We start from the raw sequence: 17,500 nt of genomic DNA on the forward strand, positions 1-17,500 counted from the left end.
TAAATGAAAGGGGAAAACAAAATCTGCAGAGGAGAAAAGTTACTTATAAAATGTGTAGTAAGAAGAATTGATGGATTGATAATAGTAGTGATATGTAGACGGACTGGTTAAAATGTTAGCATAAAGGTAAAAGCAAGGGTCAGAGGATTTTGAAATGGTTCAGTCGTGTGGAAAGAATGGGCAATAATAGATTAGTGTGTGATTAAAAAAATACTGGGATGTACGTTGAGAGGAAGGCTTAAAACAGTTTGAATGGATAGGATGAATCTTATTTAAAGGCTTAAAAGCCGCTCATGAATGGTAGAGCCAAGGGATAGCGACAATGCCCTAGCTAGCAGGACAATGCCCATGAGACTGACCATATATCCATATGATTAGCGCCGAAACCCCTCTTCACCCAAGCTAGGACGAGGGAGGGTAAGGCAATGACTGCTGATGACTCGGTAAGTAGACCGATAGGCTCCCCCAAAGCCCTTATCCTTAGGTCACAAGGATGGCGAAGTTACAGACCCTACAAGAAACTATCGAGCTTGAGCGTGACTTGAACCACGGTCTGACAGATTGCCTGGCAGGGATGTTTCCAATAGGCCTTGAAAATTTGTAAAAAAATTTTGCAATGACGAGATGAACAACGCAGTGTTTATAAGAGTTTTTGACGTACTGCTTATAAGCCTTGTGTAGGTATATGAAGAAAATTATGCTGCGGAACTCTAACTGCATATAGAATTTGTCCACGATTCAGTAGTTATAGGATGAATGTGGCAATGACTGTATTTATATTTTCTAGAATGAATTAGTTAATAATCATATTTCGTCAAAGATAGGATAGCTTGAGAGAGAGAGAGAGAGAGAGAGAGAGAGAGAGAGAGAGAGAGAGAGAGAGAGAGAATCATATTTCGTCAAAGATAGGATAGCTTGAGAGAGAGAGAGAGAGAGAGAGAGAGAGAGAGAGAGAGAGAGAGAGAGAGAGAGAGAGAGAGAGAGAGAGAGATTTAGCACAAATCTAGATGGCTGGTTTCTAAAGACCAGAGTGAGTAAGTCTGTATGTTAATGTGTATCTCACAGAACTCCCGTTCCCTTTAGTGTCGCAAAGTTAAAATTTATGATCGCAGTTGGATTTTGCAAAAGTGCACAGAGGAGTCTTCTTACACATCGAGCTGACCTTGCTCTGCTACGCTAAATCGTGTGGGAAATATACATGTTTATTTGTAGGACTCGTACCCCTAAGAACAATAACATCAAGAGAAAAAGTTAACTTACGAATCCGGAGGAAATTGCCAAAAGAACAGTTCGAGGAACTAGCAATAGATCACAGACTTGAAAAGTAACTAGATGGGGGAAGCTGTTGAATAGCCGAGCGTGCTAGTAAGTTGGTGATAGCGTGATGCTGCTGTTAGTAGCTCGTTGAGTCATGAGAGCGAACCGCGCAGATGTTGATAGGGAGGACGAATTCCTCCATATTAGCCCGATTGCATCTTGAAATCGCCGTCGGATATGAACCCTTCTTCCCGGGATGCACTTTTCGCTTGATACCACTACCCGGAAAAGCCACTTGAGCAAAACTGTCGCCGTAGTTGCTGGCGTTTGAAGCAGGTCTCGTGTGTTATCCTTACTGTACTGTAATATATCCTTGTTTCAATCAAACTTTATATATATATATATATATATATATATATATATATATATATGTATATATATATATATATATATATATATATATATATATATATATATATATATATATATATATATATGCAGTTCTATTATGTAGATATTAACCCATTTAATAGTTGAAGAGAAAAACAATGTGGAAGTATTATCACCAACTTCCTTACTATTTTACATTTTAAAGGCTGCTCATGAATAGCAGAGGTAAGGGACAGTGACATTGCCCTTGTTAGCAGGACAATGCCCGGGATACTAATCATATATACTGTACATACGATCAGCGCTCAAGCCACCTCTCCACCCAAGCTAGGACCAAGGAGGGCCAGGCAATGGTTACTAATGACTCAGCAGGTACACCTATAAGCTCTCTCAAACTCCCATCCTTAGCTCACAAGGATGGTGAGGGTGCATATGTAACAAGAAACTATCGAGCGGAACTCGAACCCCATTCCGGCAGAACGCCAAGCAGGGTCGTTTCCAATAGGCCACCACAACCCGTGATATCGAAGTCTCATCATCAGCAATATTGACCTCCCCTTATTAGCATTGCTCCATTTAGTTCTGTTTTGAATGGGGACGCGGAATACCTGAGTGTTAAGGCTCTGGCTAGAGCTGATTCTTTTTAATGATTACATTACTGCGTTGGTCTCGAGAGCTTCTTGGTTATAATATCATTTATCATTCTCTTCACATGTCCACACCATCGTAACTCAATCTGAGCGGCTCACAGACTGGCATTATTATATTTGTATCAATATTTCTCACTTTCTCATAACTTTGTTCTCATTTATTATGTAAATAACGAATTTCATCAACCTCTGCATTTTGCCCTTTCTTTTGATTTAATAAAGTTTGTGCCAGGTTCATTCATCCATCGTTAGCAACCATTACTCTTATGCATCTTTAATTATCTTGTGCCTTTCTATGTAAATTTACCTTTTCTTTCAAAAATGCACTTCGGAGATTATCATTGACGATAACAATTAGTATTGATAATGCCACACTACTACTAAGACTATGGCTTCAAAGAACATTCCTGCTCATGATAATGTTGCTAATAGCATTGTAGACAGAAATTTAAACATTTGAAAATAATGTTGTTTTCCTTAGACGGAAATCGATTACTATTGAGTTAATCAAGACAGAGATGCCTAATAGCAAGTAAGCAATGTAATAAGTCAATGAAGCATGCAGTTAACTGTTAGATCTCTCCTCGGATCACTTGAAGTAAATGAATGGGAACAGGTGGAGAATGTCGAAAAAAAAAGTCATGTAAAACCCTAGAGCAGAGAGAGAGAGAGAGAGAGAGAGAGAGAGAGAGAGAGAGAGAGAGAGAGAGAGAGAGAGAGAGAGAGAGTAAGGGATTCACTATTAAACCACTATAATTACTTGTTGACATTCCTCGCTCGCAAGAAGGATCTCTCAATGGATTCAGACTTTGGATTCCAGAAAAAAAATTGGTCTCTTAATGTTTTTGAAACTAAGTTTTTGTTTTTATTTCTATTGCAGGGATCGACGAGAAACAGTGTCGAGCGGGATCGGAGATCAGAGGTCGATAGAGGTAAGCTTTCGATAAGTCGAGTACGGATGTTCAGCTCTTTTAAAGAATTTTGGTGTCATGTTTGAAACATTTCAAATCTATTTAGTGACTCAAGGTTAAGATAAACAGATGAAAAAAGTATAAATGCACACACACACACACACACACGCGCGCGCATATATATATATATATATATATATATATATATATATATATATATATATATATATATATAAATGTATATGTATATGTATATATATATATGTATATATATATATATATATATGTATATATATATATATATATATATATATATATATACACAAACACATACTCTCAAATACATTATATATATATATCTATATATATATATATATACAGTATATAATATATATATATATGCATATATAATATAATATAATATATACATATATAATACATATATATATATATAATATATATATACACACATATATATATATATGTATGTGTGTGTGTGTTTGTGTGTGTGTGTTTATTAAGAGAGCTGTTTTAGGTAGGAGTAACAACATCGGGATCAAAATCATAAATTCTATTTGTTTTTGTTTTTATCATTCTTCTTCTTCATTGCTGATAATCTATAACCTCTTATGAACTCAGCCTTCCCCTTCTTATTTTTCATTTTATTATTCATAATTATCTATCTTATCTAATTATTTCCCTACTGTTACTTTGTATTTTTTTTATCATTCTTCTATCTCTTAATCCCTCTTCTCTCTTTTCAACTCGGACGAGAAAAGGGCGTGATCTCATTTTCATGTAACGCGTGTGGGCACTGGGCATAGCAGTATACCCTAATTTACTCCCAACACCTCTCTACCCAACCTCTCCTATCAACACCCTAAGCTGGCCCCGTCAGTACCCCACCTCAAGAGACAAATTGCTATAGTTTCAATTTACAATTGCACAACGAAGCATATACAAGTATACCTTATACTCGGAACAGATTCCTCTCCTTGTGGGGGCGATGTGTTATCGCTTACCTAATAAAAACCCCAAATGGAAAACCCGTTTGGCCAGGTGTGTTGTGCCGAGTGTACGCTTTCGGCCAGACAGCATGAAAATAAAAATAAAATGTTGTTTTGCTGCAAGCCATCAGTTATTGTACCTTTGATGGTCCTCGCTTCCAAGGGCCCCGTGTCCATTTTTAGCCATGATGGAATCTTTTCTTTTTTTCTTTGCAACTTGCGTGCGGTTATATCATGCATATTCTCCGCTTCTCTTTTTTTATCGGTTAGTTATTAATATCATTACAACGTTCTTTTCGTTTTGAGCTTTCAACGTAAATACATGCATACATTGAATAGATGCATACTGATATATAAGAATACAAATACTCAAAATGCTTTTAGAATAACAACCATTTCCCTTCAGGTAACTATTATTTTCAATATTAGAATTATATCTAAACATCAATACCTTGGCACAAGAAATAACCAGATTCATCAGTTCAAGGTCAGAGAAAATAATCGAGTTACAAAACCTATCCTGCAGAATATCTTCTGCCCATATTTGAAGGTCGTTTTAACCTTACCAAGGCCTCCCAAAGAGGAGAGTGAGAACTTTGTTCTACGAGTAATGCAAGCTGATAGAGAGAAAAGTTATCCGAATTGTAGCTATTGGAGGTTAAATTTCAATCATATTTTTTAGAATATTTACCTCTCTCTCTCTCTCTCTCTCTCTCTCTCTCTCTCTCTCTCTCTCTCTCTCTCTCTCTCTCTCTCTCTCTCTCTCTCTTTTTTTTTTTTTTTGCATCTAACATGCTAACATTCCTCAAGCTCATTAGATCAACACCACCACCAAATCCCATATTAAAGAAGAGGAGTAAGTAAAGATTACTCTATTAAAAGTTTAAAGGTCACTTATAAATGGAAGAGGCAAGGGACAGTGACAATGCCCTAGCAGGACAATGTCCGAGAGACTGACGATATATCCATATGATCAGCGCCAAAGGCCCCTCTCCATCCATGCTAAAACCAGGGAGAACCAGGCAATGGCTGCTGATAACTCGGCAGGTAGACATATGGGCTCCCCCAACTGAAAGAAATTATCGACCCTGAGCAGGACTCGAACCCCAGTCCAACAGATCACTAGGGAGGGACGTTTCCAATGGGCTATTACAACCCTTCTGAAAACGACTAAAACTTGAGACAGACCCCAGGAGTCTGATGCAAGTAGCCAATATGACGAATGGGAGACTTTAATAACTAATAATTACCTGCTTACTAAAGTAGGTAAATCCATACCAAACGCTATTGGCGATGACTTCTTTGCGCGAAAAAATGAGACAGAGAAGAAAGGAAATACAATTATACACCTTCGTGATCATGAAAGTTTTTTTTCCTATTTGAGAATGACGAGAAACTAAGATTTGGAAACCTAATAAGATAAATGAATATCAAACGGGGAAAGTTGATGGACGAGAGAAATACATAGAAGTTATTGCACGTGAGAAATACATAGAAGTTGATGCACGAGATAAATGCATAGAAATTAATGCATGAGAGAAATAAATAGAAGGTGCTGCACGAGAGAAATACATAGAAGTTAGTGCACTAGAGAAATAAATAGAAGTTAGTGCACGAGAGAAATATATTAGAAGTTATTGCACGAGAAAAATACAAAGAAGTTAATGCACGAGAGAAATACATAGCTGTTTACTATTACAACCAACACCATTATTACTATCATCACTAATCAAGCAAATATACTACAGCAATGTGTGACTTTAGCAATATCATCCACGATAAAGAACCCCCGTCTCTTAAAAACACACAAAAATAGACAACATGACACAAGATTAATCCAAAGGATCATAAATGTCACAGGAAAAAAAAACCCGTAGAATATATTTATCTAAAATTTCAACAGCTCGTAAAATGCCTCCGCAAGCGATAATGGTACGTGAAGGAGAGTGAGGTTCATCATGGAATTTCAAGATTATATGCTTTACAGCTTAAGAATAATAATCTCGTCTAATCTTATGTTAAAATTGCTTCTGGCCGGTTGCTGGGCGTATCTCGTAATCAGAGCCTTTATCCAAACAAAAAATAGTAATAACTGCTTATTATGGTTGAACGCAATGAAGGCTTTGCTTGTCTTTCTGCTTGGATCCTGTCGATGTCTATCGTGTGAGTGAATGTTTAATTTCTTTATAAAATATCTTTAACTGACGATAATAATTGCATTTAATGATGACAACATGACAATGATATGTGACACGGATTGACTTTTTTAAAAATCTTTATGACTTTGCAAAATAAAGTATGCAAATGAGTGGATTTTATGGCACATTTTTTTTCTGTTTTTCTTTTTTTGTTTAATTTCTTTCTTTATAAAATATCTTTAACTGACGATTATAATTGCATTTAATGATGACAACATGACAATGATATGTGGTACAGATTGACTTTTTCAAAAATCTTTATGACTTTGCAAAATAAAGTATGCAAATGAGTGGACTTTATAGCACGTTTTTTTTTTCGAGTAGAAATGATGAAGCTAGAAGCTAGAAGTATGGTTGTAAATATTTATTTTTTTTTCCTACACAAAAGATGTACTATCAAATTCCCTCATTTGCATACTTTTTTTTTTTTTTTGCAAAGCATAACGAATTTTTCAATGTCAATCCATGCAATATATCAATGACATGTTGTAAACATTTAATGTAATTATTATCAAAAGGGAAAATATTATAAACAGAAATTAAACAATCTCTCTCTCTCTCTCTCTCTCTCTCTCTCTCTCTCTCTCTCTCTCTCTCTCTCTCTCTCTCTCTCTCTCTCTCTCTAAGTCAATCCATGCAATATATAATTGTCATGATGTCATCATTAAATGTAATTATTACCGAAAGCACAAATATTTTATACAGAAATTAAACAATCTCTCTCTCTCTCTCTCTCTCTCTCTCTCTCTCTCTCTCTCTCTCTCTCTCTCTCTCTCTCTCTCTCTCTCTCTCTCTCTAAAGAAAAAATAAGAAAGACATATAAATAAAGTAGAACATCTCTACGGTTGTGTATATATAGAAATTAAACAATCTCTCTCTCTCTCTCTCTCTCTCTCTCTCTCTCTCTCTCTCTCTCTCTCTCTCTCTCTCTCTCTCTCTCTCTCTCTCTCTCTCTCTAAAGAAAAAATAAGAAAGACTCATACAAATAAACTAGAACATCTCTACGGTTGTGGTAACTATATTATATAAGCGAATCAAAACGAAACGGATTACATAAACCCCACTTTATTTCATAGCACTCCAAGGGTCAATTCTCGTCTGAAGTCAAAACATAATTCTCTCTTAGCTCTACTGTAACATTATTGAGAGAGAATACTTCAGGGATTATTTTGCTGTTTATCCTTGGTCCTATTTAAGATGAAGGACGCACTTCACTCTGATGATACTTCTCACAAGTTTCGTAAAAAAGGACACGAGGAAAAATTTGTCTCCGCTTTGAATTCGCGCGCACACATAAACACACACATATACTGTACATACACATACAAACACGCACACACACACATATTATATATATATATATATATATATATATATATATATATATATATATATATACTGTATACAGTACTCACATTCACAAGTATATATATATATATCTATATATATATATATATATATATATATATATACACATATATATATACACTTTATATACAGAGTATATATATATATATATATATATATATATATATATATATATATATATATATATATATATATATATATATATATATACTTTATATATATACAGTATATTTATCATATATTGCAAATATACTTACATACATACATACATGTCCTATGCGTGCATTTGCATTTTTGCGCCAGCAACAGAAGAATTCCATCTAAAGAGTACAAATTAGAATATGTAATTTAGAAATATTGACCTTGAAATCCCTATTTAACCCACCTATCCTTCCGCCCACTTCCTGCCGTGGAAGTTCACTCTAGCTACAGGCTATTGTCGCGTGACACTTATTGTAGCGACTAATGTCAATGACACTAATATCTTCCCTATACGATAAAGCAAGCGTTTGGCTATATATATATATATATATATATATATATATATATATATATATATATATATATATATATATATATATATATATATATATATATATATATTGCCATTGAACAGCGGGGTACTACAAGGGAATGTGTTGTCACCTATGTTGTTTATCCTCCTCATAGATTTTGTAATGCGTGGAACAGTCAGAGATGGTGGAGATGGTTTGGACTGGATTGGTGATAGGAATTTGGCAGACGTATGTACGTATGTATGTATGTATGTATATATTTCCAGTCACGCTCAGCTCTCCCTGTCCATCGGGAAGCGGGGAGAGGAAGTAGTGATACTCTGGTGAGAGGCGGTGCATGTGCGTGCATCTTATCTAAAAATTCAGACGTCACTTTGACTGGTCGCGTACACTAGTAATGCAATAAAACCCAATGTGTACTATAATACTAAATGTTTAAGCATAATTGCGTAGAATAGATGTGATTTATTCCAAAGTTCGGGTCTTTATGCAATGTCCTCTGGGACAGGAGCTGGTGTTTTGAACCTCTCTTCCGATGCCGCCTTTTTAGGCAGTATCAGTATACTAATAATGGAGTACAGTAATTACTAACCTCTGTTACTTAAAATATAAATATGACTATCTTTGATGCTGCCCTCTCTCTCTCTCTCTCTCTCTCTCTCTCTCTCTCTCTCTCTCACGCACCCAAACACGCACAAACAGACTCACCCGCGACTTAATGTAATAGTTTATCACTCATTTAATAAGATATCCATATCATATGAAAAAACCATAAGTAGCTTTTCACAAAATTCACCAGGGTGAAAAAAAGCGCAGACAATTGCTCACACATTCCTTAAATAAAAGCGAAAACGATGCCAAGATCATATCCATATATTTAGCACCTATCCGTCATACTGTTTACTCACTGCTTTATAAATGGTTACTGACTTCAGTTTTATTACCTATATCAGCTACTACTTGCAAATTTTCTGCAAGTAAGCTAAATGTGTTTGATTTATATTATAGCCTCGTCAAGTAATCAAATACAGGAGTTTTCAAATTGACATGTGTGACATGAAATGAGGTCATAATGCTAAACGGATTCATTGGACAAATCTGGTAAATAAGTGGAAGTGGGCACTCGGTCTAAGATATGTTGTCTTAATGGTCTGTTTGTCTTCTTATAACTATCATATTGCATATTTTGCTTTGAGTTTTTTTTTTTTTTTTTTTTTTGTTATACGAATAACTCGCGTACTGTTATGCTATTATATATTATCATTGTGGTTATGCACTCAAAATTGTTTACATCGTATTTTTTCCATGTGGCTAGTGCTTTTAAAGCAACTCTCTCTCTCTCTCTCTCTCTCTCTCTCTCTCTCTCTCTCTCTCTCTCTCTCTCTCTCTACAAAGGATGGGACTTGGAAATCAAAGCTTTTTGCCATATCCATATCTTCTTACGCCAATTCATATCTATCCACAGAAAACTCATAATCTTACGGATATGATAATTTATTTTTTATTTTTGAGCCTCCATGGGAAACTTGGCAGAGCCGCTAATCATAAACTAACCTCATCTCGTAGCAGCTAGGACTCTGGCTAGGACTATAATAGTTACCATACGGAGCGTTGAAAGTGCTACTCCTTCGCTTCCTTCTTGCATCCTCCGAGAATAATTTGTGACTGCTGCTGTCAACCTCAAACGAGCGAGGATTATTTATGGACCACTTCCTCTGTCGAGGGATTTAGATTTAATGGACGGTCTCTTGCTCTATAGTGAATTTAATCTGTTTATTTTTTTTTTTATTAATTTCCTGATTAAATCGTTATGGAGAGGATCAGGCGTGAATTTTATCTTTGCCCTTATCTTTCGAGCGAATCTTGGCTGATTAGTCCAAGGCTAGCAACAAGACTCTGCAAGATCCCAAGAAACCGAACTCATGTACCACTGTTCTCAGGCAAAAAATTACTCCAGTTGATTTATGGCATGCATTGCCTTTTCATCAACAAGAAAAATTCAAATTCGCGTATGCATGTATCCCATGCTGTAATAGTAAAGAGGGTGCCTTTAGAAACATGGACACGTAATTCAGACTGTGCTGTCCATGCTCTGCATAAAATTAATGCCGATTGTGTCTACGTGCATTTTTACAGAGAGGAAACAGAAAAGAAGCTTCTTTCGTAATCGTAAGACCAAAAGCGTAATGTGTGTGACGGTGCCGAGAGAAGGTTGTGAACTCAAAGGCAGGATGCAATTAACTGAGTTCATTTATTATGGAACACTCTCCTTTATAAACAAAACCTCAAGGCAACAGGAAATTTCATGTTCGAGAAAATGACAATGTTACATAGGCGACACGCAGACATGTTTATTCTGGTTCTTTTTAGTGCGAGGGAAGAGCGAAGATACAAGCATAATATATACAAAAGGAATTATGTACAATTGTGTGACACACAATAATATGTGTTTGGCAGCGGCCATGACAAGTCAAATCCACCACCAGTATTCCCAACTAAATACTCAATAAGATCCACTAAGCCTATAACAACAAATCAGACCCCCCCCCCCACCCCCCTTTACACTAGTGTTCCAAGAAGAATAAAAAAAAAAAAAAAACGAGCGAAACATTTGGTGTGGCAACAAATCTTCATTGAAGCAGTTTTGGTCCCATTTGCCCCTTCAAGTTCTATTAACATCCCTTAACTGGTGATACCCTACGTGTCTGACGGAGGAGGAGGGTTGGTACTACAGTACGACACCCTCGGCCCTTTCCCTGCAGTCCTACAGTGCCCAGCCCCGGAGGATCCATCCCAGGGAGATCGTAAGATGCATACTTACGACATGTTCTTGTTTGCATGATTAATAGATGTCATAAAACACCACAGGATGATCTATTTGATGCTGGTGTCATATCTCGTCCACAGAAAATGTTTAGGCAAGGGAGAAGCGCTGACAGATCTACCAAAGTAATTCTTCATGAAGGTTATATGCAAATAAGCAATCAAAATGAAATAAAAGGTTAATCTGGCAAGTTCAGTTTTGTATATGGGACAGCTAAAATTACCATTTGCAAAAAAAAAAAAAAAAAAAAGTTGATACACTGTCTAATCCTACAGGGAAGCGCGAGGCACTCCTCAGCCTGCTCTGGAATGATGATTTCCTAGAAGCTCTCCCTTCTTATAACATTCGAAAACTGCATTTCGAATATATTATCGAGTTAGGACTCCCGTTGACATATTACTCCGAAGCACGAGTAGTCATTGAAAATATCACACTGTTGTCACACACACAAGCATAAAAACACACACAAACACATACATACACACACGAGTATATACAGTATATATGTGTATGAGAGTATATCCTTGTTTATATTTGCATATATATATATATATATATATATATATATATATATATATATATATACATATATATATATACATACATATATCTTCAAGGACGAAACTTCGAACAATGCAGATATAGGTAATTGGTAGTGTTGTATTAAAATAGTCTACTCTATACGCTATGGTTTTTAACAATACAATCAACACAAAAGCGTACACACACACACACACACACACACACACACACATATATATATATATATATATATATATGTGTGTGTGTGTGTGTGTGTTTCTATCTATAATATATGTGTATATATATACATATATATATATATATGTTTATATATATATATATATATATATTTATATATATATATATATATATATATATATATATATATATATATATATATATATATTATGGCCTTTATAGATCATGAGAAAGTGTTTGATTCTGTCAAAATTTCAGCAGTAATGAAAGCCCCTCAAAACACTTGAAGATTTCTATACAGGAAGTACAACAATCGTGAAACTACATTAACGTAATGAGAAAATTCCCATTGAGAAAGGAGTTACACAGGGACACCCCATCGCTCCTAAAGTATTCACAGCATGTCTAGAAGTATTTTTTAAATATTTAGTTTGGGAAACAGTGGGAAATCATCCCAATATATTACCTGTTGACCTGGACATAGGAGCTTTGACACTAGGAATTCATAGTGATCGCCTGGATAGCAACCAACCACCTTTTCAGCCTCCGAATCGTTAAATTTGGAAAGTGTTTCTATAGGATTATACATAAATGTGGAATCCTTAACAACTTTAGATTTACAGATGACATAGTTGTGTTATGTAATTCTGGGAAGAAATTACAAAATATGATAGACGATTTGAATAGAGAAAACAGAAATGTAGGACTGATAATGAATACGAGGAAAACTAAGATAATGTTCAATGAAAATGCAGACAACAAATAATCGTTATGAGTGAACCTCTGGAGATTGTTAATGAATATACATACTTAAGACAAACAGTGTTTCTCCAGGACATGAGACCGAAATTAAAAGTAGGATAAGCATGAGATGGAGAGTTTTTAGTAAACAAAATGAGATTCTGAAAGTAAAATGCCATTTTCTCTAAAAAGAAAAGAAAAGTACTTCATCAAATGCTCCAACCAGTATTAACTTATGCATCAGAATCTTGGGGCCTTACTAAAGTTTTTGCATATAACACTAAGTGACTGAAAAAGAGCAACATGGATATCTATAATAATAATAATAATAATAATAATAATAATAATAATAATAATAATAATAATAATAATGAGGATATTCTAACTACATGTAAACAAAGAAATTGACATGGGCTGGACATATAAAGAGAATGACAGATAATATATGGACATTAAGGAAACCAGATTGGTTCCATAGAGAATTTAAAAGAAGCCGGAAGGAAGAGAAGACGATGAATTGATGAACTAAGAAAATTTGCGGCTGTGGACTGGCATAGAAAGACCATGAACAGACGCGAGTGGAGGGACATGTATGAGGAATTTGTTTTGCAGTGGACTAGTTGAGGCTGATATATATATATATATATATATATATATATATATATATATATATATATATATATATATGTGTGTGTGTGTATATATATGTATATATATAAATATATATATATATATATATATATATATATATATATAATTATTAATTACTAAGCTACAACCCTAGTTGGAAAAGCAGGATTCTATAAGGCCAGGGGCTCCACCAGGGAAAATAGCTCAGTGAGAAAAGGAAACAAGGAAAAATAAAATATTTTAAGAAGAGAAACAATATTAAAATAAATATCACTTTATAAACTATACAAACTTCAACAAAACAAGAAGAGAAATAAGATATAAGATAGAACAGTGTGCCCGAGTGTACCCTCAAGCAAGAGAACTCTAACCCAAGACAGTGGAAAACCATGGTACAGAGGCTATGGCACTACCCAAGATCTAGAGAACAATGGTTTGATTTTGGAGTGTCCTCCTAGAAGAGCTGCTTACCATAGCTAGTCTCTTCTACCCTTACCAAGAGGAAATTACCACTGAACAATAACAGTGCAGTAAGAAGAATTGTTTGGTAATCTCAGTGTTGTCAGGTGTATGAGGACAGACGAGAATATGTAAAGAATAGGCCAGACTATTCGGTGTGTGAGTGTGTAGGCAAAGGGAAAATGAACCGTAACCAGAGAGAAGGATTCAATGTAGTACTGTCTGGCCAGTCAAAAGACCCAATAACTCTTTAGTGGTAGTATGTCAACGGGTGGCAGGTGCCCTTCCCTGGTCAACCTACTACCTACTATATATATATATATATATATATATATATATATATATATATATATATATATATATATATATATATATATATGTATATATATATACAAATATATATATATATATATATATATATATATATATATACATACGTGCATATACCAATAAGATTAAGCAAATGCATACCACTTTTGATGATCTAAAATAACAGACTGTTCTAAAACCCATCACCCGAAACTTTCAATTATCCCCTTGAACATCCTCTTGTGATTTCGTCCAAACCTAAAGGACGTCTGAAGATTTGGGTTTTTCGTGACCCACTCCTAAGCGCCCCAATTGCCGTCGAAGCCTCTAAATTCCAAGAAACAGCTTTGATTTCAACAGGCGCGTGTCATTCGGTTTTATTGTGATGGAGCGTTTGCGCCCTCGTGAAGAGACCCTGAGAAGACCCTCTGTGAGCTCTGTCTCCAGGATGGAGGTCATGCGTACACTTGATTAATAAGTACCATAAAGTATGTCATGTATATATTAGAAATGAGGTTCATTAAATCTTTAATTTAAATGTGTGCTTATTTATGCAGTGGCTTTTATTCGTTTGGTTCTTCCCTTTGGGGAAAACTAGATTTTATCATGGCATATTATTTGCTGGAACAAAGATGTCTTTGGTTGAAAGGAAAATTCAATTCCCAATTAACATAACCTTAAAATGGGCTTATATGAATGGCTTTCAGTTTTCTATTAGATTGCGACTGGTCTTGAAGAGGTAAAGTAGTTGAAAATGTTAATATCTTTTATTCATATGACGCAGTTTGTTTTTCTGAAGGCCCTTTGCATTAGAGTTATATTGACCTTATCCAGTCTTACTGGAAATATTGATGCCACTTTAAGGGAGCTTCGCTTTTGGATAAAAAACAGGAACGCAATTCAATAGCCTACAATGGCTCTTGTTTTAAGGGTAGCTTCACTTTCTCCTTTACAAAAAATATTTCATACATGTTTCATTTAGCAGAAGAAATAAACATTGGTATTCTCCTTCGGCTTCCATTTTCCCGTTCAAGTGATAGACCAATAATTTCCTTCTATTTCTTCTTCTTCCTTTGTGCTTATAAGAAATTATGACATTAACCTGTCCCGGCGGCAGACCTTCACATAGAAAATCATGGTTAATGCTAACTTCCTCTTTCCTTTTATTTCCATTCCATATCCTTACCTCGTATATTTCATAATACTACCAAGAATATTCTCAAAATCTTAATCAATTTCCATCCTTTTCATATTTCCAGCATCATATTTCTTCTTGTCTTCGGATTTTGGTATTCCGACACCCTCGCCTCCTGTCCTTCGTGAACTTCATTTAGGTGTTGACTTAAATCTTTCCTTGAGGACTACAGGCGACTACGAAAAGTCAAATCAGTCTGAAAGGTCAATTAATTCAGATCGTCTGTCTTTCTGGAATGGCTTCTTCGGGAGGTGGGGACAAATATTATCTGACTTTTTAATTTACAATTTATCGTCTATTATTCTATCAATACCTAAAACTGAGTTGAGGCGAATTAAGTGATTATGTTAACATAAATGAAAATAAATTATTTCTTATTCATGTAACCCACTGGTTTCATCGGTGACTTCCACTACATAGACCACAGTTCGATCTCAGTTCAGGTTTGACGAAATTTGCTGACATGACCCGACCACCCAAGTGAGATCGTAGTGGGTCCGTGAGTTCTGAGGCCGAGTATATCAAAACTTCAGCTGCAGATATCTAGGACCAAGTTTGAATGGGTACCGGCATCTAATAACTCAAGATAAATAGGGCTATATCCCTCTATAGAAAAAAAGAGAAACGAAACAATTAAATTCCTCCAGCCCCAACACCTTCAAAAGGATAAAAGTGTTTATCTATACATGTACATATACATACATAAATACATACATGTGTACGTAATACACGAAAGTGTTTGGTACCTGGTCTTTTACTTTCCTGTTTCCTGTGGATTTTACACTCTAATATCTGTCATGTGCAGTTTTGTGACTTATAGTATATATATATATATATATATATATATATATATATATATATATATATATATATATATATATATATATATATATATATATGTGTGTGTGTGTGTGTGTATATATAGGCCTATGCATGCGCACCCGCCAGTGCACTTTTATAGTTATATATACACATTAAAAGTTATATAAATTAGAGTTAAAAGTATATTTCTGCTAGGCCTTCCTAAAGAGCCTGGTCTGTTCCAAGCGTTATACAGGCATTATAAAAGTTCAATATAAAATTAAAGCAAAAGCCCACATTAGAAAACGTAGCCTTTTCGCAAGAATCCATCAAATTGTTTGCTTATCCCATAATATTTTCAAGTTAATATGACTGAGATTGGAAAAGCGACGCAAACCATGTTTTTCCTTTAAAAAAAATCCTCTGACTGAACTTCTAAAATGATGGAAAAGCGACAGGAGAAATAATTCAAGATACAGAAGAAAGTAGAGAATTCCAAATTGTGAAATGAAGAGGGATATGGAGCACTGATCAAAGCGGTTGGGTCATTGCAGTTTACCAATTCTTCTCACAGTGTCTGTGGGATTACAAAGTCAGAAGCGAGCTACGATTTGGTGACTGTAGCTTATCAGCTCGATACGTCATATTCACCAAGTTCTAGAGATAAAAGCTTAGGTTATTGTGATGCACTAAACAGTGCTTTAACCTCTAGAGTAAATGGAAGGAATCTCTGCGTGCCATGTGTCACACAGCCTGCCTTAAATCCATATCTATCAGGAGTCATTGGTGTGTAAAGAATATGAGAATGATATTCCATATAAGGAAAAATAAGATTTATAAATCTGAAGGAGTTATTTAGATAATGTTATATAATAATGAAAAAATATCTAAACATCGTGATATCAAGTTCTTCGTCGTTTATATGCAAAACACGCTGAAACAATTAAACTAAACAAATTATTCAAAAAGAATAACTCATTCAGCCACTCCTATGTTCAAGATCATTACACAATGTGCATGCTTCATTAGCATGTCCAACAAATGAATTCCAAGGAACTCACCTCTGGAATCTCAATTAAGAGAAAACATCCTCGCAGAGGTTTTCATTCTCCTCTCACTTGTAACTTGTAGATAAGTACTTAAGCGTTTCTTAAGCGCTTGTTTACTTATAAGTGTTCTGGCTCGCAATGTTCGTTCTGAATTGATATTCGGGGGCCATGGCCGTCTCAATATTCAGATGGCAATGGCTGGCCTCTCACTGTTTTCGACAGTTATTGCTCCGTGCTTTTGGCCACACTACAGTCAATGTAGACCTGGTACAAAACCACTTGGCTTTATGTCTTGTCAGAAGAGTATTATGCTTTACATGTGTTTTTCTTTCATGATCCTGGTGTCATTCTTGATGATGCAAAGTAATGTTTCTCGGTAAATAATGTCAACTGACACGGCGACCGAGGTCTGTTGATAGGGAAAGCAGTCTTCAAGATGATTACACTATCCTACAAAAACAACACGAGATAGAAGT

The 17,500-nt window shown here is 35.2% G+C and overlaps 1 protein-coding gene across 1 annotated transcript in view; it reads left to right on the forward strand.

The window, feature by feature from the left end:
• The window catches only part of LOC137642706 (sodium-coupled monocarboxylate transporter 1-like), a 152,140-nt gene that overhangs the window by 83,929 nt on the left and 50,711 nt on the right, over positions 1-17,500 (forward strand). The window contains exon 2 of the mRNA XM_068375506.1: positions 3,178-3,229. The gene's annotated coding sequence lies outside the window, so the exon portion shown is untranslated. The remainder of the gene's footprint in view (positions 1-3,177; positions 3,230-17,500) is intronic.

This window comes from Palaemon carinicauda, chromosome 6 (genome assembly GCF_036898095.1).
Source record: "Palaemon carinicauda isolate YSFRI2023 chromosome 6, ASM3689809v2, whole genome shotgun sequence".
NCBI lineage: Eukaryota > Metazoa > Arthropoda > Malacostraca > Decapoda > Palaemonidae > Palaemon > Palaemon carinicauda.